This window comes from Sminthopsis crassicaudata, chromosome 6, assembly GCF_048593235.1.
Source record: "Sminthopsis crassicaudata isolate SCR6 chromosome 6, ASM4859323v1, whole genome shotgun sequence".
In the NCBI taxonomy this organism is placed as follows: Eukaryota; Metazoa; Chordata; class Mammalia; order Dasyuromorphia; family Dasyuridae; genus Sminthopsis; species Sminthopsis crassicaudata.
In genome coordinates this window covers 73945822-73969214 of record NC_133622.1, presented here as the reverse complement: position 1 = coordinate 73969214, position 23393 = coordinate 73945822, and positions in this window count along the sequence as shown.

Sequence of the window (23393 nt, the reverse complement as noted above, 5' to 3'; positions counted from 1 at the left end):
AATGTATCAGTGCCCCTGTTTTCCCACATCCCCTCCAACATTCTGTATTACCTTTCCCTGTCATTCTAGCCAATCTGACAAGTATGTAGTGGTATCTCACAGTTGTCTTAATTTGCATTTCTCTGATTATTAATGATTTGGAGCATCTTTTCATATGACTAGAAATAGTTTCAATTTCTTTATCCAAGAATTGTCTGTTCATATCCTTTGACCATTTATCAATTGGAGATTGGCTTGATTTCTTATATATTAGCATCAATTCTCTATATAGTTTGGAAATGAGGGCTTTATCTGAACCTTTGACTGTAAAAATATTTTCCCAGTTTATTGTTTCCCTTCTAATCTTATCTGCATTGATTTTGTTTGAACAAAAACTTTTCTTTTTTTAATTAATTTTATAATTATACATTTTTGACAGTATATATGGATGAGTAATTTTTTTATAACATTATCCCTTGTATTCATTTTTCCAGATTTTCCTCTCCCTCCCTCTACTCCTTCCCCTAGATGACAGGCAATCTCATACATTTTACATGTGTTACATGTACAAAAACTTTTCAATTTGATATAATCAAAGCTTTCCATTTTGTGATCAATAATGATCTCTAGTTCTTCTTTGGTCATGAATTCATTCCTCTTCCACAGGTCTGAGAGGTAAATTATCCTATGTTCCTCTAATTTATTTATAATCTCATTCTTTATTCCTAGGTCATGAACCTATTTTGACCTGACCTTGGTGTACAGTGTTAAGTATGGATCAATGCCTAGTTTCTGCCAAATTAATTTCCAATTTTCCCAGCAATTTTTGTGAAACATTGAGTCTTATCCCAAAGGCTGGGGTCCTTGGATTTGTCAAACAACTAGGTTATTAGAGTTATTATTTTGTTCTTTGTACCTAACCTATTCCATTGATCAACTAGTCTATTTCTTAGCCAATACCAAATGGTTTTGGTAACCACTGCTTTATAATATAATTTTAGATCTGGTACAGCTAGGCCACCTTTATTTGATTTTTTTTTTCATTAATTTCCTTGAAATGCTTGACCTTTTGTTTTTCCATATGAACTTTGTTGTTATTTTTCCTAGGTCATTAAAATGTTTTTTTGGGAGTCTGATTGGTATAGCGCTAAATAAATAGATTAGTTTAGGTAGCATTGTCATCTTTATTATATTCGCTCGCCCTATCCAAGAGCATTTAATATTTTTCCATTTGGTTAGATCGGACTTAATTTGTGTGGAAAGTGTTTTGTAGTTTTGCTCATATAGTTTCTGATTTTCCCTTGGCAGATAGATTCCTAAATATTTTATACTATCAGTAGTTACTTTAAATGGAATTTCTTTCTGCAACTCTAACTGTTGGACTTTATTAGTGACATATAAGAATGCTGATGATTTATGTGGATTTGTTTTGTATCCTGCAACTTTGCTAAAGGTGTGGATTATTTCTAATAGCTTTTTAGTTGAATCTTTGGGGTTCTCTATGTATACCATCATATCATCTGCAAAGAGTGGATAAAGTGTTGATCTGGGAGTCAAAGAACTGGGTTGGAATTCCATTTTTGACCCTTATTATGCAGCCCTAGAAAAAGTACATAATTTCTCCTAGACGTAGTTTTCTCATCTATAGAATGGGGATACTTGATAGTGATGATGTTATCTCATAGGTTGTTAAAAAGATAAAAGAGATAATTTGGCCAAAAAGCACTGCATTATTTAGAATTATCCAGGGATTAGTATGGAAAATTTAAAGAGGCCAGTTAATTTAACTCTCTCTTTTTATTGAAGTAGAAATTAAGTTCTGGGGAGATAGTGATTTAGTCCTAGTTAAATAGTAGTAAGAGTCAGAGACTGGACTTGAACCTACTTCTAACCACTGCTTTTTCTCCTGTGCCATATTTTAGGACTAGAAGGGACTTTACATGTGTTCTCCCCTATTTTAAAGAAGAGAAAACTGAACCCTAGAGAAGCTGTCACCCAAGATCCCTTCCAGCTTTAAATCCCATAATCTTATGATTTAGTCAATGCTCTCTGTCAGTAAACAGCCCAATTCCCATCTTGGTCTGATTTTAATATGGACTTGAACATATCCCAATGAAACAGACAAATTTGTTAATTAATATATTAATAATAGTAATATTAATATATTATGTATATAATATATTGTATTACATATATACATGCATACATACTCATCAGATATCATATATAATTTAATTTAATATACATAATAAATATAGACGTAATTTCCCTAATGTTTAATTTATTGTATATATAATATATTATATTATATATAATATATACACATACACACTTACCAGACATACAGTTTAACTTAACATACATAATAAATACGGATGTAGTTTCCTTAATGCTTAATTTATTATCCATATACACAACTCTCTCCATTTATTATACACATAATAAATATATGTTTATATGCGATATATGGATTTATTTTTTTCTTTGCTGATGATCAAAGAGGAATTTTCAGTATCACCTACTTTTATTTTCTGTGTCATTTCATTTCAGTGAAGGGTTCCTGTTCTGGAGATTCCCTCCATTGTGCAGAGTTGCCCAGGACGTTGCCCAGGACGTTGCCCAGGATGTTGCCCAGGTTGCCCAGGATGTTGCCCAGGACGTTGCCCAGGAGGTTGCCCAGGAGGTTGCCCAGGACGTTGCCCAGGACGTTGCCCAGGTTGCCCAGGATGTTGCCCAGGATGTTGCCCAGGACGTTGCCCAGGACGTTGCCCAGGAGGTTGCCCAGGACGGTGCCCAGGAGGTTGCCCAGGATGTTGCCCAGGAGGTTGCCCAGGACGTTGCCCAGGATGTTGCCCAGGTTGCCCAGGATGTTGCCCAGGACGTTGCCCAGGACGTTGCCCAGGACGTTGCCCAGGATGTTGCCCAGGAGGTTGCCCAGGATGTTGCCCAGGACGTTGCCCAGGAAGTTGCCCAGGATGTTGCCCAGGATGTTGCCCAGGACGTTGCCCAGGATGTTGCCCAGGACGTTGCCCAGGACGTTGCCCAGGAGGTTGCCCAGGTTGCCCAGGACGTTGCCCAGGATGTTGCCCAGAAGGTTGTCCAGGATGTTGCCCAGGACGTTGCCCAGGATGTTGCCCAGGACGTTGCCCAGGACGTTGCCCAGGAGGTTGGGGAATTGAGAGCTTTGCCCACGGTCCCAGAATCGTATGTGTGAGATGAGCTGTGGCCTTCCTCCCTCTGAGCCTGACCCTTCTGGCCTTAGACCCCACTTCCTTTCGGGGCTCCTTCATGGCAAGATCCATGCAGACTGAAAAGAGGGGTGCCCTGTGAAAGTGCAAAAGTTAAGGGGAAGCACAACGTGTGGAAGAGGCTGGGGTCTTTTCTTCAGAACAGAAAGGGAGGCCCTTTTTCCTTTAAGACAAATATTTTACTAGCCTCCACTAGCTAGACAGGAAGGAGGCTTGGCGGGGTCTGTGCGGCTTTTTTCCATCTTTAAAGCTTCTCCATTCTTCAATGGTTGGCAAAGTTTCCTCGGCCTGAGGGAGTTGGTCTGGCCGAGAGGTATTATTGGAGGAAATGTGGGGCCCCGGCTTTCACCGAGAGCAGCGCGCTCCGCCGCAGCGAGAGGGAAAGTCCTGCTCGGCCCAGCTCGCAATTAGCCGGGTCGAGGTTAACGAGCACATTTCATCCCCTTTCCTGCCCCCCGAGGGAGTGGGCCGCGGCGATCGGCTGGGATCCCTTTAATAGCAAAGAGGATCCGGCCGAGCCCGCTGAAGTCCTTTCCTCCCGATGCCGGGGGATCCCCCGGGGAAGACGGAAATGGCCAAGAACGGGGAGAAACGCCCCCGGGAGAAATACCGGGAGTCAGGCTGTCCCCGAGCGGGAGCGAAGGGGGTGGCCAAGAGAAGGCCTGCCCCGGGCTGGCAGCGCCGTGGCTGATTAGTAGGGCTCGTCGGGGGCCAAGTTTCGGGGCAGGTTGGCTTGGAGGCCTTCCCCTCTCATCCCCTCCCTCCCTGGGAATCCTTTTTGCTCCCCCTGTCTCTCTGAGCATCCCCATTCCCGTCCTGCTCTCAGAGCTGTCACCTTGGAAAGGATCCCGTAAAAACTCATTCTCCAAGAGATATTAATAGCAGATAAGTCTCCGTTCCTTGTCTTCACCCTCTTCTCTCCTCCTCTGCCTCGCCACCGCTGGATTTGCATTTTAATAGGTGACAGTTCCTTAATTACCCTGAGGAATTCTTCTCTAAATGATGGCATCTCAGTCCCCAACCTCAGGCTGACGGGGGAGATGGCCGCACAAGGGGGTTCTCATGGAGGTGGACACAATTGTCACTGAAGGGGAGGGGGAGTGTCCTGATGATGAGGTCTCATTGAGCCCTCGTGGAAATGGGCTCCTGACCCCCCAAATCGGGGCACGGAGGTGGCTCACAGTGGGAAAAGACATGGAATCATACATAGCGCGCTAGGGAAGGGAATCCCCGCCTCTGGCGGATGAAGGGACTGAGTCCCAAAGTATTCCCATGACTTTCCCTGCGGTGCAGTGGGAATAATGCGGTCAGAGGACCCGCCTGGGTCCGAACCCTGGCTCTGTCACTCGGGTGACCTTGGATAAAGCCTAATTTCTGTGTAAAATTAACTGTGTGTGATTTTTACTTCTAAGGTGACTTCCAGTTCTATATCAGGGACTCTATGACATAAGGAAGGTCTATGTGTGGGGGCGAGAGGCGGGGGAGGATGGCACACGGAACGCTGCTTGTTGGGGCTCCTCCAACCAACCATCCCTCAAACTTCTAGCAAGTGAGGAAGGAAGGTGATTATTAGAACATGACACTGAAACTATGGACCCGTTTCCTAGGCAACCAGGAACCTAGATCTCCAGTCCCCAGATAGTTCTTTTGCTTGGTTTCTTTCCCTGAGTACAGGTGACTAAACAGTGAGCCCGGGAGAGCTACATCCCTCATAAGTTCAAGGGGTCGGGGGCTTCTGTGTCTGGGTGCCGGGAGTCACCCTTACAACTCAGCCTAGATGATCATCGACTGGAGAATGACCTTTCCACTCCCGGACAGCCAGAAGATGTGGCCCACTGGATTAATTTCTCAGAGAGCAGAGATTTGGTAGGAAATCAAGCAGTCTCATAAAGTGTTTTGTGTTTTAATGTTTTACCAATCCACTTCCCAGGAAAAGTATAATGGAGGGATGAGTTACTGTAACATGTTTTATCTGTTTTTCAATGCGTGTTTATGAGTCTTTAGTGCTTTAAGTATCTGCCTGATCTATTTTGTGTATTGAACGCTTCTCTAGTTTGGGACTCTGTAAATCGCTTATAGGGGAGACACTATGCTCAAAAGTTACTTAAGGAGTTTTCCCAGAATTTCAGAGTTGGGGAATAATGAGTCAGAGAATACAAGACAAAACCTGATCCCCCCTTTGGGATCAGGCTTTCTCCCAGACTTTCCAGCCTGCATCTAGTCTAGAGCTGGGGCCTCTGGGTGGGAATAAGACTTCCTTCCAGGACATGAGTTTTACATCTTGGAGATTTACCCATAATCCTTTGAAGGACTAATTCCATCCAAACCTAAGTGAATATCCCTTTGGAGAACCCTATATATGTTTGGGACTCATCTAGATTTGCATTCTTTTTGAGCTAAGACTAGTTATTTTATTTTCAATTATGCTTGAATCTCCATTTGGAATGGCCTCTGGTTTTATAGGGATCCTTAGGGGAAGAATGGGGTATATTATATTTTGCAGAGACTGCTAGGGACACGTGACTAGCTCTTTCTTTCATTTTGACATTAATTGGGATTAATTAGATATATGCATAGGTTGTTCATGTTTTAAGAAAGAATTTTCATCCAGGATGTTTTGGTAAGGGAGTGATTTCTTGTCTACTCCAAGTCTCTAGGAAAGAGATTCTTAACCTGGCTTCCCTGGATTCCTTACAGGTCTGTGAATAGATTCAGGAGGTCTTGAACTTAGATTAGGGAAAAATGCATCTTTATTTGCACTAACCTTTGGTATTTTTGTTTATTTTTGTAATTCTGTGTATTTCATCTTATATATTTAAAAAAGATTATTCTTAGAAGGACTTTAAAAGCCTTACCAGTCTGCCCAAGAGGATCCTCGACACTAAAAAGATTAAAAACTCAAACTTTAGGGAGACTTACGCAAGAACTGGAAGGTCATTTGAGGGTACACTGATCCTTTGAAAAGGAAAACTCAGTTTTTCTTTCCTTCTTTTTATTTTACTTTTAATATTCTTCCTAAATGTTTTAGGTCAGGACAGATCCTTAAAGAGAAGTTAATCTATAACAAATTTTGTAAAATGTTGTTTATTGAATTTACATAATATGTTTGGGAATAAGAGTAATGGTGGGGCTGCCATCTGTGGTAAACCAGGCCCCTTACAAAAGGTGGTTAATCTGTGATTGTTTAAGAACTGTTATAAATGGATTGCTTGGGATTTTGCATGACATTCAAAGGGCCATTTAGAATCGTGCTCTGTGGATTTTGTTGATACATTTTAGGGCAGGGCACTGGAGAGGAGACATTTGAAGATAATTCCAGGTTGGGAAAATATAATAGCATCTAACACAATGCCTGTAACATAAACTGGTCCTCAAATTAACTGATTTCTTGTAGATTAAGGCACCAGCAGTTTAGGAAATGTATACCTTAAATGAAGTAGATTTACCCCATTGACATTCATTTCTCTCACAACCTAAAATTGGCAGTTGAAAGAAAAGGGGTTCATTTTCTGAAGTTACTTCATTATGATTTATAATAGGAAAAGGAAGTATCGTCCTTTCTATAGGAAGATTTTGGTTTTTGAAGTGTTTTTCCTTTGATGATGATAGACTTGTGTTGATTTAGCCATGTTCCCTGAGCTGATTCCCCCTGTGACAGCTCGCCTGTAAGCCTGTATTCGCCAGACTGCTGGCTATTCTGGCCTCTATTATCATCACTTCCTAAGTGATGCTTTTTGTACAGATGTCCTCCCATATCTGAAATGCTTTCCTTCTCCCTTCTGCCTTCGTGAAGTCAATAATAAATCAAAATGCGTTTATTAAGCAGAACTGCCTATGTGCCAGGCTTTGTGTTAAGTGCAGGGGATGCAAATTGAAGTCAAAAGAGAGTCTGTAGCTTCAAGGAGTTTGCTTTGTAACAGGAGAAAACAGCACAAAAAAGGGAGCTGAAAAGTGGGGCAGGGTCACCCCTGTCAGGGAAATGGTGGTGAAGTCTGGAGAAGGAAGGGTAGCTATCTGTGATCCTCCTCGGAATGAGAGGTTCTGGGAAGAACTCCCAATGTAAGAAGGAACTTTCTCATAGTTGATTGAGTACCACTTTGAGACCTTTTATGATCTTTACCAGTTTTTAACTTTCTGTTCATCTTAAAATTACTTCCTACTTCAGGAAGTTGATTTCAGAGAGATTTACATGAACTGATGCTAAGTGAAGTGAGTAGAACCAAGAAAACATTGTACACAGCAACAAAAAGATTATATAATTATCAATTCTGATGGAGGTGTCTCTTTTCAACAATGAGGTGATTCAGGCCAATTCCAATAGACTTGAAATGGAGAGAACCTTCTGATCCAGAGAGACTGTGGGGACTGAGTGTGGATCACAACAAAATATTTTCACCTTTTATGTTGTTGTTTGCTTGCTTTTCTTTCTCATTTTTATTCCTTTTTTATTTGATTTTTCTTGTGCATCATGATAAATGTGGAAATGTATATAGAAGAATTGCACATGTTTGCTTCTGAGGGAAGGAGTGGGAGAAGGGAGGGAGAAAAATTTGGAGAACAAGGTTTTGCAAGAGTGAATTTTGAAAACTATCTTTTGTTACATTTTGAAAATAAAAGGCTTTTATTAAAATTACTTTCTATTATTTTGTTTATATGTTAAGAATAGGATTGATTGGGTAAATCATCAAGTCATACCATTCCATTTAAAATAAATAATAGAATTCCTTCACCAAGTTGAGAACAAGTCTCAATTAACCAAATACTTTAAATAAGAAATGTCCTTGAATGAACCAGACAGGAACAGTGTTCATATTGACCAAGGAAATTTTGCCCTTTAGTTGTCTGAAAAAAGAGAAGACTAGTTCCAAATCCATGTTATTTGAACATCTGATAGAGAGATTCAAATTCCAGTGAGCAATGAACATAGAATTGAAGGAGAGGGGGCCATTCTGGTTTCAACCTTGATCTCATCTGGCCCTTATTCACCCCAGGGCAATATTAGGGTTGGCAGAAATGTCTGCATCTGTAGCCACAGATGTACCAGAAGGAGATTCACAATTCCACAAAAGAACTCAGGAAAGAGCTGACACTATGCATAAAGAAATTTCTTGAGTATTCTGTGAAGGGAAGAGAAGGACTTCCAAGAACCAAAATCTCTGTGAGTTATCTCTTTTGCCACATGCATTCTTTTAGCTTTCCTTGGACTGTTTGGGAGGTGGTATTTTTTATGAACTTTTCCTAGTGTACCACCTTAGTAAATATCCCTTCCTAAAAGCTATTTGAATCTGTTAAGGTAAATGTTTATAAACTGATAATCATGGTCAGAAGCACACTAGTTGGGGCCCTTCAGCTATAGCATTAAGAAAAAAATACACTTAGAGTATTCTCTAATACTCTAAGAGTATTCAGGAATACCTCTAGAACTTTAAAGGAGTATAGTAGCTATTCTTTGGAGGAGCTGAACTCACCAAGGTGATAGGAAATTCAAGTGGACATTTCCTATATTTTTATTTATTTATTCATCTGCCTACATATTATAACCTTACTGGAGAATTTAAGTTCTTTGAAGGCAAAAACATTTTTGTTTTTGTCTTTGCGCTTCCTGCTTCTAGAATGATGTTTTGCATATACTAAGCATTTAACAAAAGTTTTGTTGAATCAAGTTCAATTGAATTGAATTGGAAACTGGCTGACTAAAATACAATTAAAAGTTTTTATAGTGACTTAAACTAGGAAACTTCAGATATGGTAAAAATGATATTACTCTGCTTTCCCAGATTTTTCCTTATGGAAAAATACACATTTATTGTTCTCAGTGTGCTAGAAGACCAAAGTCCTCCAGTTTCCATGGGGTTACTCTTGCACCCTCTCCAATGTCTTCCCTCTGGCAGCAAGCCAGTAAGAAAGGGGCTCAGGTTCAAGAGAGCAAAGGGAAATACATTTTTTACTGTAAAGCTGTGCACTGTGTGGGGGCGTGCTCTCTCCTTTCATCCTTGCTTCCATTCACTAAACACAGACGATTAAGAAGGACAGTTGAAGAGCCAGCTATTAAATGCTGACAGAGCCAATCTTATTTACTTTTCAACTATAGGTAAAGACGATAAAGGTCTCAAAAAATATAAAGTATGAAGGTCACAACTCTGTGGCCCTGGAGATGCTGTATCTTGTTTCTTTGTTTATTTTATAAAGCTTTTCATTGATTTTTTAAGAAATAAAGATAGTGAAAGCAATAACTATGGGTAGCTCAGTAACTGCAGTTTGTAAGTAGTAGAAGAGTTTTTTCATCAATAAAGCAAAAAATGGTATCTCTACTACTGGATTACTAATGTTCAGGATAAGGTGAAAGAAGGAGAATTGACTGGAATCTGAGAGTTTTCATTCAAATTCTGATTCTGATGACTATTGCCAGTGGGACCTTGGGCAAACCACTTAACTGGGTTAGATAAGAAGGCCTCTGAGATTCTTCCAGTTCTCCATCTATGAGTTTTGAAGTGGGAATTCTCCCACTTTTCTGTGGCACTTTACTAAATATTTGGGGCCTGGAAGGTCAAGGTCAAGGTGACAGAGTAAAGGCAGAGATGTAGTCAAGCTCTCCAAATCCCCCTTCAAACAACTTTTAAATATCAAATCAAATATTAAATCAAAATGAATTCTGGCATGGCAAACCAACAAGAGGGTGCAAGGAAACAGTTTTCCAGCCTAAGACAACTTAGAAGGTAAGAAGAAGTTTTTCTCACCAGGCTGAAAGTGGAGCACAATCCAGGGCAGGCTGACACCTGGGGTACCAGCAGCAAGCCTTGGGGATGGCTGAATCAGCTGAATAACTGGTCCAGAGGAGATCACTGGGACTCTTTATTGGCACTGGGTTCATGTCTCTTGTTGCATTGTCCATCCGTACCTCTGGACAGTAGTTCCAGATGAGGGAGAGCACTAGCAAATTACAACATATATCCCGAGGGGAGTAGGGACCCCTGGTCACAGTTTCATGGTAGAAAAAAATGCTTGTGGTTGCTTACAGACAAGACACCTCTCCTTAGATGATACCCACTTTGGAAGAATTGAAGACTTATAGAAACTAGCTTTGAAAACTATGAAGCTTTGGAGTGTTCCACCCCAGGAGTGGAGCACAACTTTAACATACAATTAAAAATCAAGAAATAGTTTGGGTAAAAATAATCTAATCATAGAAAATTATTATGGTGACAGGGAAGGAAAAAACAAAAATCAAAAGTGGACAATTAAATCAAAACAGCTATATCCAAAGCATCCAAGAAGAAAAATGTAAATTGGTCTCTGGTCCAGAAAGAATTTCTGGAAGAGCTTAAAAAGGATTTTAAAAATCAAATAAGAGAAATAAAGGAAAAACTGTGAGACAAAATGAAAGTGGTGCAAAAATATCATGAAAAAAGAGTCAACGATTTGATAAAAGAGACCCAAAAATACTGAAGGAAATACCTTAAAAAACAAAATAGGTCAAAAGGTAAAAGAGGCACAAACATCCACTGAAGAAAAGAATTATAAAAGCAAAACTGGACAAATGGAAAAAGACATATACAAATTCACTAACAAAAAGAAAAGAACTCCTTACAAAGTAGAATTGGCTAAATGGAAAAGCTCCTTAAAGAAAATAATTTCCTAAAAATTAGAATCATGCAAGTGGAAGCTAATAACTCCATGGGATATCGAGAAACAATAAAACAAAATTAAAATAATTTTTAAAAATAGGAAAAAAAAACATGTGAGATACATTGGACAAACAACTGACCTGGAAAATAGATCAAGGGTAGATAATTTCAGAATTATTAGTCTACTTGAAAGCCACAACCTGCCCTCCTTTGAAAAAGAGAGTCTAGACATCATAATCAAGAAAAACCACTCAGCTATCCTAGCAGCTGGTAAAAAAAAAATACATCACGATGGAACCAAAATAGCAAAGAGAAGCAAAGAATTGCCTGAGTTCTTCCAAATTTCCCTTAGAAATTTCCCTTAAATCAAGCCTCTAAAAGAATTCCAGAGTGACAGAATCCAGAAAAAAAGGACAGATTGAAACAGTTTTCTAACTCAACAGAACTTAGAAGAAGTTCAGGAAAAATCTCTCAATTGGGTAAAAGTGAAGCAGAACTCAGCACAGGAGGTCTCTGGACAAGCCAGCAGGAGACCCTTAACCACAGCACAGATCAGCAACTGATACCCCTTAATATTAGATTGGCAGGACAGTTGTACAGCAGATCAGTTGTGAGGCCTCCAGTCCCAATGCATCAGACAAATTGCCAGCTGCAGAATCCAGGGCACAAGGGCAAGTAGGCTGAACTACTCCAGCACAGTAGGCAAGCTACTAGCAAATTGGGCCCCAGAGTAGAAAATCAGTGAACAGATGATTGTCTCCCAGTGCAAGAAGTTTGGGACAGTGCCCTCTATATTCCAGCAGCAGACTTTAACTTTAAAAAGTGAGCAAAAACAGAAAAAAGCCCTGACCATAGAAAACTACCATGGTGACAATGCAAACCAACTCAGAAAAGAACAGTGATGTCAAAATGAAAGGTATGCAAGGGTCAATAAAATGAAAAAAAGAACAAAAATTGACGGAAGAAAACAATTTCTTAAAAACTAGAATTGATTAAATAGAAAAGGAAATACAAAAGCTAACTGAAGAAAATAGTTCCTTAAAAATTACAGTTGAACAAATGGAAGCTAATGAGTCTATGAGATATCAAGAAAACGAAGTCAAAAGAATGAAAAAATAAGATAAAATGTAAAATACTTCATTGGAAAATAATTTACGTGGAAAATAGATCCAGGAGAGATAATTTAAAAATTATTGAACTACCTGAAAGCCATGATATAAAAAGAGCCTGGATATCACGTTTCAAGAAACTATCATGGAAAACTGTCCTAATATCCTATAATCAGAGGGTAAAATAGTTATTGAAAGAATACACCAATCAGCCCCTAAAAGAGATACTGAAATGAAAACTCCAAGGAACATTGTTGGCACATTCCTCAATTATCAGGTTAATGAGAAAATACTGTAAGCAGTCAGAAAGAGACAATTCAAATATCAAGAAGCCAGTCAGGATTACATGGGATTTAGCAGCTTCTACATTATAGATAAGAGGAGCTTGGAATACAACCCAAATTACTTAGCAAAACTGAGGATAATCTTTCAGGGAAAAAGATGTATATTAAATGAAATAGGGGGCTTTCAGAATGTTCTGATAAAAAAGATCAGCATTAAACAATTGATCTTCAAATACAACACTTAAGAGAGGCATAAAGAGATAAAAAGGAATAAAGAAAAACACAAGTAATTCCATAAGGTTAAATTGTTTAAATCCCTATACAAGAAGATGATACTTGTAATTTTTGGGAAATGTATCTATTAGAGCAGTTAAAAGAGGAATACTTAGACAAAGGATTTGGGTAAAAGTTGACTTTAATGTGATGTTATAAAAAATTAAAAATTGGATAAAGAGGAGAAAGCATAATGGAGTAAATTACATCATATGAAGTGACACACAAGACTTATTACAGTAGAGGAAAAGAAAGGATATGAGTGTGAGCATTATTTGAACGTTATTTTCTGGCTCAAAGAAGGAATAGAAAGTAGGAAGGAAAGAGGGAAAGAAAAAGGAAATAAGGCTAATAGAAGGGAGGAAAGATTGAAGAAAGCAATGAGGCAATGATCAGAAGGAAAACACTGGTGAGAGACAAGTGAAAAGAGAGAGAGAGAGAGAGGAATAAATGGGGGGAAATAGCATAGAAAAATAGGATATAAAAATAGTTAGCAATCAAAACTATGAATGTGAATGGGATGAACTGTCCCATAAAATGGAAGCAGATAGCAGAGTAGATGAAAAACCACAATCCTAACGTATACTCCAGCTGAAGTAAAAAACCCCAAGATCAATCCTGATCTCAGGGAAATTCTATCTTGCTAAAAGGCACCATAAACATTGAAGTAATATCAATACAAAACATAAAAGTATTTAGTATAATAGCATCCAAATTCTTAAAAGAGAAGTTAAGTGAGTTACAGAAGAAATAGATAGCAAAACTATCCCAGTGAGGGACTTCAAGTAAAGAAAACAGCACACTCATGAGTGCAGAAGCAGGGGAGTGGGGATACGGCTGGGTGTGGGCATTTGTTGGAAAATGGAGCTCTTGATTTGGGGTTCAGAAGAGAGTGCTGAAATGAAGCCAGAGACACCATGCTTTCCCCATCCCACACTTCCCCCTTATACTACTATCTGTTATTAAAAAAATGAGCCTGCAAAGAAGAAAGAACCCCACCATAGAAATATATTATGGGAACAGGAAAGATTGAGGTCTATCTCAGAAGACACTGAAGCAAAAAAGCTTCCACCCCAGAGCGTAATATGAAATGATTCCCTGCCTAGAGAAAATTTACTGAAGAACTCAAAAAAGAATTTATTAGTCAAATGAGAGACATTGAGGGAAACTAAAAAACTAAAAAATAAAAACCATCCAAGAAAAACAAGATTATGAAAAAAAAGTTAACCAGGTAGAAAAGGAGACAGAGTTTCGAAGACAAAAATGTTTGAAAATTAGAATTGGGAAAGGGGAAGCCAGTGAAATTATGAACTACAAAGAAATAACCAAACAGATTTTAAAAAATGAAAAAATAGAACAGAACATAAAACATCTTATAAGAAAAATGACATATCTGGAGAACAGATGAAGAAGAGAAAATATAAGAATAATTGGACTGCCTGAAAGTTGTGACCTTAACACAATAATGCAAGAAATAATCCAAGAAAATTATCTTTAAGTGATAGAACATAAGGGAATGTAGAAAAAGAAAAAAATCCACTGATCACTGCCTATACAAGATCCTTTATGGAAAACATAGAGGAATGTTATTGCCAAATTTTGAAATGCCCCAATCAAAGATAACATTTTGCAAGAAACAAGAAAAAAACAAATATGATGGAGCTACAATTAGAATTAGACCTAGATCAGAATACAGGACTTATCAGAGCCACAATAAAAGACCACAGGTCCTGAAATCATATCTCCCAACAATCAAAAGAACTAAGTCTAAGGCCAAAAATATCATACCCAGAAAAACTATCTATAACATTGAATGAGAAAAATGGACATTAATTGAATTTGCAGATTTTCAGGACCTTCTATAAATCAAACTTAAACTTCATAGAAAATTTAACATATTAGAGCTAATATCAAAGATCATTTTCAAGGAACTCAACATGGATATATTGTTTACATTTTTTTAACATGAGAAATTTATAGCATATGCTTAGAAAAATTTAGAAAATAATTAATGTAAAAATAATAATAATTATGTCATACAGATAAGATACAGAGGAAGAATAGACACAGAGGCATTAGAGAAGGGAGGAGGGCTCATAGTTCTGAAAACCTACTCACATCGGGAATGGGTTAAATAGGCAACACTACTACATAGTGTAATACATTATGACCAGGTAGAATGCAGGAATGTAGGGCTGGTTCAGTGTTAAGGAAATGATCATAACAAAGCTAACAAATCATATGATTATCTCAATAGATGCAGAAAAAGGTTTTTGAGAAAATACAACACCCATTTCTATTAAAAACAATAGAGGTAGGGCATCTAGAAGTCACAATAGTTAGAGCACTGGTCCTGAATCCAGGAGGACCTGAATACCAATCTGGCCTCAGACACTTAAGTTTTACTAACTGTGTGTTCCTGGGCAAGTCTCTTAACCCCAATCACTTTGCAAGCAAAAACACTAGAGGCATAAGAATAAATGGAGGTTTACTTAAAATGAAAAATAAAATATACCTAAAATAATCAGTGAGCATTAAATGTAATGGGGATAAGCCAGAAGCTTTCCCAATAGGATCAGAAGTGAAACAAGAATGTTTATTATTATCACTATTATAGAATATTATCCTAGAAATGTTAGTTTTAGAAAAGAGAAGAAAAAATCAAAGGAATAGGCAATGAGTAAATAAAACTATCATTCTTTGCAGATGACATGATGGTAGAATTAGAGAATCAACTGATATAGAGAATATGTTAACAATGAACAACTTTAGCAAAATTGCAAGATATAAAGTTAAAGCCACATACACCATCAGCATTTCTATATATTACCAACAAACTCCAGCAGTTAGAGATGGAAAGGGAAATCCTATTTAAAATAACGGTAGACAATATAAAATATTTGGGAACCAAATCCAGGTTCTATATAACAATTACAAAACATAATTTTATACGAATAAAGTCAGATCTAAACAATGGTAAAAATATCAATTGCTCCTAAATAGATTGAGTTAATCAAATAAAAATGAAAATTTGACATAAATCAATTTACTTATTCATTGCCATACCAATCAAACTACCAAAATTATTTTATAAAAGTAGAAAAAATAATAACAAAATTCCCCTAGAAAAACAAAACATCAAGAATTTCAAGGGAATTAATGAAAAAAAAAATGCAAAGGCAAGTGGATAAGCCATACCAGATCTAAAACTCTATTATAAAGTGTCAATCAGCATAACTATTTGGTACTGGCTAAGAGACAGTGTGTGGCATCAGTGGATTCAGTTAGGTACAAAAAACGAAGTAGTAATTTATTGTTTGATAAACCCAAAAACTCTAACTTTCCGGATAAGAACTCACTATTTGACAAAAATTTCTGGGAAAACTGAAAAATAGTGTGACTGAAATTAAATATAGACTAATATCTCACATTGTTTACTAAGATAAGATAAAAGTGGATACATGATTTAGACCATAAACAAATTAGGAGAGCAAGCAATAGTTTATCTATTTATCCATTTAGAGCTATGAAGAAGGGAAAACTTTATGACTAAACAAGAAATAGAGAACATTATGAAATGCAAAATGGATAATTTTGATTACATTAAATTTAAACTTTTTTTGCACAAAGCCAATGCAACCAAGATTAAAAGGAAAGAAGAAAGTTGGGAAACAATTTTTTTTATAGCCAATGCTTCTGATAAAAGCCTCATTTTTGAAATATAGAGAATGAAGTCAAATTTATAAGAATGCAAATCATTTCTCAGTTGATAAATCTTCAAAGGATATGAACAAGCAATTTTCAGATGAAAAAATTAAAGCTACCTATAGCCATATAAAAATGCTCTAAATCCCTATTGATTAGAGAAATGCAAATTAAAACAACTCTGAAGTATGGCAGCCCCCCAACAATTATCAAATTGGCTAATTTGACAGAAAAGGAAAATGGTAAATGGTGAAGAAGATATCAAAAAATTGGGATCCTAAAGCTAATATTATTGGGGGTGGTGTGAACTGATCTAATCATTTGGAATTATTCCCAAAGGTCTATAAATTTATACATACATTTTGATGCAGCACTGATCCTTACTAGAGCTATATCCCAAAGAGATAAAAAAAATGACCTATGTGTACAAAAACATGTATAACAGCTCTTTTTGTGATGATAATTGAAAAATGAGGGGATATTCATCAGTTGGGAATAGCTGAACAAGTTGTGGTATATGATTGTGATAGGATACAATTGCACCAAAAGAAAAGATGAGCACAATGTTTCAGAAAAACCTGAGAAGACTTACATGAACTAATGCAACATGAAGTCAGTAGAATAAGGAAACACTTTAGACATTAACAGTAATATTATACAATGGTCGACTGTGAATGACTAAACTATTCTCATTTATACAGTGATCCAAGACAATTCTTAAGGACTTGTGATGAAAAATGCTATCTATCTCTAGAGAAAGAACTAATGAAGTCTGATTGCAGATTGAACCATAGTTTTTAAAAAAATTAATTTCTTGAGCAGAACCAGAAGATCATTGTACATGGTAGCAACAAGAGTATACTATGATCAGTTCTGATGGATGTGGCTCTTTTCAACAATGAGATGATTTAAACCATTTCCAATGATTTTGTGATGAAGAGAGCCATCTATATCCAGGGAGAGAATTTTGGGAAATGAGTGTGAATATTGCTCTTTTTCTTGTTTGCTTGCATTTTATTTTCTTTCTCATTTCTTTCTCCTTTTTGATCTGAATTCTGTTGTGCAGCAACATAATTGTATAAATATGTGTACATACATTCAAATTGGCATATATATTTTACCTTGTTTAATATATATTGAACTTGCTGTCTGGGGGAGGGGGTAGAAGTAGGGGGAAATTGGAACACAAGGTTTTGCAATTGTCCATGTACATGTTTTGAAAAGAAAAAGCTTAAATAAATTTTTAAAAATTTTCATTTCTTTCTTTTTCTTCTCGTGTCTGTTTTCTTCTACAACATGACTTATACAAACACATGCTTTGCCCAATTATAGTCTACCTTGAGTTACTTGCCTCTCAATAAAGGGGCAAAGAAAAGAAGGAAGGAATTTGGAACTTAAAATTGTTTTTACATGTAATTGAAAAAATTTAAAAGAAGATCTGGGTCCTTGAGAAGCAGTCACCTGCTTGTTGTATGTGAATATGCAATTGTGACTTCATGGGTTATATGATTTGCCTAGACAAAGGAGCTCTTTTCCTAGTGGAGAGTTTGTGAAGGATGTCTTTTCATACTTAAGCAGGCTGATCCTTGGACCTCAGCCATAGTCTATAAACAGGTTGGTGTTCAGAGCCGACCGACATGGACCTACCAGAACTTAAGAGCTCTGCTAACACATAGGGTTACCCCAACAACACAATGAAGCACTAAACCAGGAAGGATATAGAGGAAATATGTTGAACCCATTATGAACTCACATTAGTGGCTTCTCCACAAAACAGTAAATAATGACAATACCTTCTCATGATTACAGATTCCCAGCAAGAAAAAGGAAGAAAAACAACCATTGTCTTCCTAAAATGTTCTGAACCTGAACTCAAACTCTAAGTGACTCTTCCAGATTGTATAAAATTATCCCAGAAAGGCCAAGTGCTAAACCTGACATACAATAGGCATACTTAATAAAAGCTTATTAAATGTTGAAAACTTACCATATTTTAGTCTCCTAATGAATAATTCTTTTCCATGATTCTATTGATTTGATGCTTAGAAGAAGCTGATTCCCCTTAGGGAATAGAGGAAGTCTGAACCATTTTTCTTGATCCCATGGGTACTGATTCCTCTTACTGGTTCATTTTAAATTGCTCATTTTTCTATTGCACCCTAAATTTCCTCAGAAAAATAAAAGAAAGCAAAGAGAACGTCCTTTTGTGTTTTTCTGTAGAGACTTAAACACCAACAGATAGTCTTGTTCCAAGAAGCCCTGATCCCTTGGTATTGCCAGTGAGACTTTTTTTTTTCCACTTAGGAAGAGAAGGTCTTATTTCCTGGGCTTCATTTATTTTTAGGCATTCACAGGATTGTTGACTAACCTCACCCAGACTTCCTCCTCTATTGAGATATTTACAGAGCAGGTCAAGGAAAGCGGGTCTGTAATTATGAGATATGCCACAGAGAGCACCAGCAGAGTTACAGCAAGAAAGCTTGGGCTCCAGCCACCTCCCTGGAGGCTTCTCCTTTTCTACTTGTGCTAATTGGACAGCCTATCCCATGGCTGAGACTGGCATGCTTCTGGGCTTTGTGAGGTAGTGGCTATTTTCAGTTGGACTGGACTACAATTCATTAGGTGATAACTTACTGAATTAAGGATAGAGACTATAAACGCTGACTTATTTTCTTTTTTCCTTAAAATTTTAGGATGTATTCAAATAGCCCACAGTGTTAAGTGGAAAGCAAGAAATGATAATTACACTGATTCGAGTTGTTTGACAATGGATGTTAGTTAGCCTTTTGTTCTTATTGATACTAGTAAGAAGAAGATAATTTCATGTCTGTGAAAAGCTCTTGATTTTAGGGTCTTTGAAATGGAAGATCTTTCACTCTTCATGAATCCATAGACCAAGGCTAATAATTGCAGGAGTTATCCTCCCAGGCATAAGATTGACTTTAGTGGTACCTTTTATAAAGATCATAGGATATAGGATATATAATCAACTTTTCTAAATTCTTAGCCTGTTTGCTGACTACCAGCAAGAGTTAATTCTCCAATCCTCCAACTGATTTTACTATTATGGGTGGGATTCCTTGCAATGTTGCCCACCCATCCTGTGTAATTCTCATTTATGTCTCCTAATAAATCTGCCCCTGGGGAGGTAACTAATATGCTGGAGACCTCTTTACATTCTCTTGACATTGTGGAGATTACAAAGAGTCACAGCGACTGACCAATTGTTATCCATTGCTCTTATTATATAACGGGACCATTTTTTTTCTCTAGTGACATTCTTCTTACCACTTTGTCTTTGTAATCATTAATCTTTAAGGTACTGCAGCTTGCTCACTCCCTGTATGTACCTTTCTGTTGCCCTTTGGGTGATCACACTAATGAAGACCTCAAAATCGCTAACTTATTTCACAGCTGTCATACAAATGAAAAAAAAAATTCTTTGCTGCTAGTGACCCAAGAATCCCCAGTTCAAATATATAGTGGGAGAAACTTTAAAATTCCTTAGATGTTTCTAGGCCCAGAAAGAGAAAATGCATAAAAGAAGTTAGCCTGAGGGCTCACAAAGACAGATAAAAAGCTGTAGCTGATTATTATTTCTGTATTTTCATATTATAAGTTACAAAGGATAGAATTTACCAGTATTCCCTTTCTTGTCTCTCCATGAAGTAAGGAGTTACAATTGGCTTTCCCATTCTCTTCTATACATATGTCGGATAGCCCAATCAAACCATCCCTGTACTTGCAAGTGCTTCCTCCCTTCAAAATATTACTTCATATTTACTTGTCTGTGTACATACTGTCTTTTTGGTCTTTCTACTTCTAACAGCTTTCTCAATGTCTGACACCCAGTAGGTATTTAAATGCTTAATGACTTGGATTACCTCCATGCTTCATTCTATAGATAGGTAGCTCAGACTCCACTGAAGATTTGTTTTGCTGACAAATGATCCAAGGATTATCCTACCTGAGAGTTAAGACAGATACTCTATTGACCACCAAGGTTTTCCTGTTTGTGAATTGAAGGTGAAAGTGGGTTAAATTCTCATTTTTTCTTCCTTCTCAAGCTGGGTAACTGTAAGCAGAGGGCTCAAATCATTGGGAAAGTCTTGTGATTTACTGCAAGAGCAAGTGTGAAATGCATGCATTAATAAATCTTACTCTACTGTTATTTCATATTCACTCTCTGCTCTCCTGCTTTTTTGAGGATGAATTTTTTTAATTGAAATAAAGAGCCATCTTTGGAAAAAATTTTCCCTTGGAACACAGTGTTAAGAAAATGTATATTTATTTCTTAAAGTAATCTCATTACTAGAAGGCTACCTCTTTTCCTTTGACAGTAAAACAGAGTGCTTATCTTCCTATTTTCATAATGAAAGCTCCCCAAGCACAGGATACCCTGGCAGATTTACAACCTCAGAGCTGGAGAACTGACAGGCATTTTAATATGAAAGGAGATATGATGTCTTTAATGTACAGTGATGTCACTCCTAACAAGGTAGAAGCATCTCGGTGCCGGGCAATCACCATAGCAAGTCCAACCTGCTTGCTGCAGAACTGACCTCCTGACCCAGAGAAAGGTCACCAAGAAGAGAAAAAAGCAGGAGCTCTGCCTCCTCAGGTGGAAGGTCCCCATCTGAGGGTACGGCTGATTGTGGGTGTGCAGGAGCTGCAGAAAGTGGGAGCTGGGAAGCGTCTAGACAGAGCTGACCTTGAGAAAAGAAAAGGCAAGACGATACTGAAAGGATAATGAAAATCCTCCAGGGAGTGTTAAAATGAAAGCCAGATTGCCTGTTGACCATCTCCTTCCCCCTCCCATGCCCCCCACCCTTTTATCTCACCCCAATGGACCTAATAACTAGAAAGTGATATTGACAGCAATACCTTCATTAGCAGGGGTGCATGATGTTCACCTAGAGGAAGGACGGAAAGCTAATGCCAGAAACTTGGGGTCTTTTATTTGCAAATTAAGCCTTAAAGGTTTAGCTTTTTTGTGTGGAGAAAATATTGGTTCTGATTTTTAAAGAGCTTTAAATTCTCAGAGGCTGATATTCAAATGTCCTTGTCCTAAGCCCCTAATTATATCTGCCACCGTTCCTGACTGATCTGCAAGGATTTTTTTTTTTTTTATCAAATAATCCTAATACTGCAACAACGGTCAGAGCTTTGTGTATAAAGAAAGCTGCAAATGGCCTGCAGAAGTCCAATTTCTAGGCTATTTTCCTAGATCAGGCCTTAAGATCTCAAAAAAAAAGTATAATTTTCTAAAACTAAGTTGTTTATCAATTGCATCCAAGTCTTCATGATCCCATTTGAGAATTTCTTGGCAAAGATACTGAAGCAATTTGCCATTTCCTTTTCCAGCTCATTTTACAGATGAGGAAACTGAGTCAGTTAAATGTCTTGTCTAGCATCATACAGTTGGTAAGAGTCTGAGACCAGATTTGAACTCAGGAAGATGAGTTTTCCTGTCTCCAGGCCCAGTATGCTATCCACTGCTTCACCTAGCTGTCCCCAAAATTAAGTGGGTTCCCATTATCCTTATTTATGAAGCCATAGGCATCTATGGACATCTACATTCTCAAAATTGGGGAACAAACCCTTATAATTCCAAAAATGAATAAATCAGACAAGGGCTAGATGGGTCAAAAATTTAAAAATGGAAAAGCATCTTTAGGACTTGATAGACTCCTGGCATAAGTACCAGTACATAAAAAATTTGGTATAGAAAGGCCATATGGCATAGTGAAGTGGGTCCTGCTTTGGAAGTCAAAGGATCCTGGTTCAAGACCAATGTCTGCTACTTATCACTTGTGTGACTGGAGGCAAGTTTGGGGCACTTTCTGGATTTCAGCTCCTCATCTATGAAACAAGAAGGTTGGAGTAAGTTGGCTTTGGAGGGTCCTTCCAGCCCCAAATCTTGGATCCTAAGTAGATTTCTCACTTGCCTCCCTATCTACCCAGGAATAATTAAAAGTGAATGATGCATTTCTTTTAATTGAGATCAAAAAAGCCAAACTATTCCTCTTAGAAAACTGGATAAAAATACCCCATGTCATTGCAATGACTGATATTGACTCTAGAATAATGATGAAGACATATATCTCTTTCCTATCTTGGAGACCTGGAGGGTTAGCCATGTGGAATGTTGCAAAACATATTAGCCATCATCACTGAGTCTATTATATTTATGTTTAATTGTTTGTCTTTGTTGGGAAGGAAGTCTCACTATTGAGGTTAGAGCATGGAGAGAACAATTTAGAATCTCTAGGTATGTTAAGTCATTTTTCAATTTTGTCTGACTCTTTGTGGCCTCACTAGAGTTTTCTTAGCAAAGATATTGAAGTGGTTTAGCCATTTCCTTCTCCAGCTCATTTGAAAACCAGGAAACTGAGGTAAATAGGGTTAAGTGACTTGTTCAGGGTAAGTATCTGAGACCAGATTTTGAACTCACGAAGGTGAATCTGCTTGACTTTGGTCCGAGTACCACCTACCTGTCTACATATATATATATATATATAATACACAAATATACGTATATATTTATATACCCCCCATATATATATATATATATATATACACATACACATATGTATATACAGACAAGTTTACAGTGCACACATTTGCCATGTGTGTCCATACATATATATCATGTGTATATATTTATATTAGTGCATTGTATAGATACATAGATACCTATCTATAGATACACACACATATATAAATATACATGTGTACTTGTATGTGTATATACATATGTGTGTACATGTGTGTCTATATATCCAGTCTCCCTCCTGAGTTTCAATCTTGCATCATTGAGTGTCCACTGGCCATTTCAAATTGGCTATTTTAATATAGCTTAAGAGATTTCTTGAACTTAACATGTTCAAAACTAAATAATTGATTTGTTATTTGAGTTACTCATTTTTTGGATTATTAATTTCCAATTAAATTTTAATTTATGCCTCTGTTCCCTCTTCACTAAATGTAGTTTTTATATAAAGGAAAAGTTCAGGCAAACAATCAGTTATTTAATTAAAAAGAATGACAATGAGATAACATTCCAAAATTGGTAAAATGCAGTCAAAGCCACACTTAGGAAAGAAAAGAGCAGATCAATGAATTGCATATGCTATTTTATTTTTTGTATTTAATTGGTTTAATATTTTA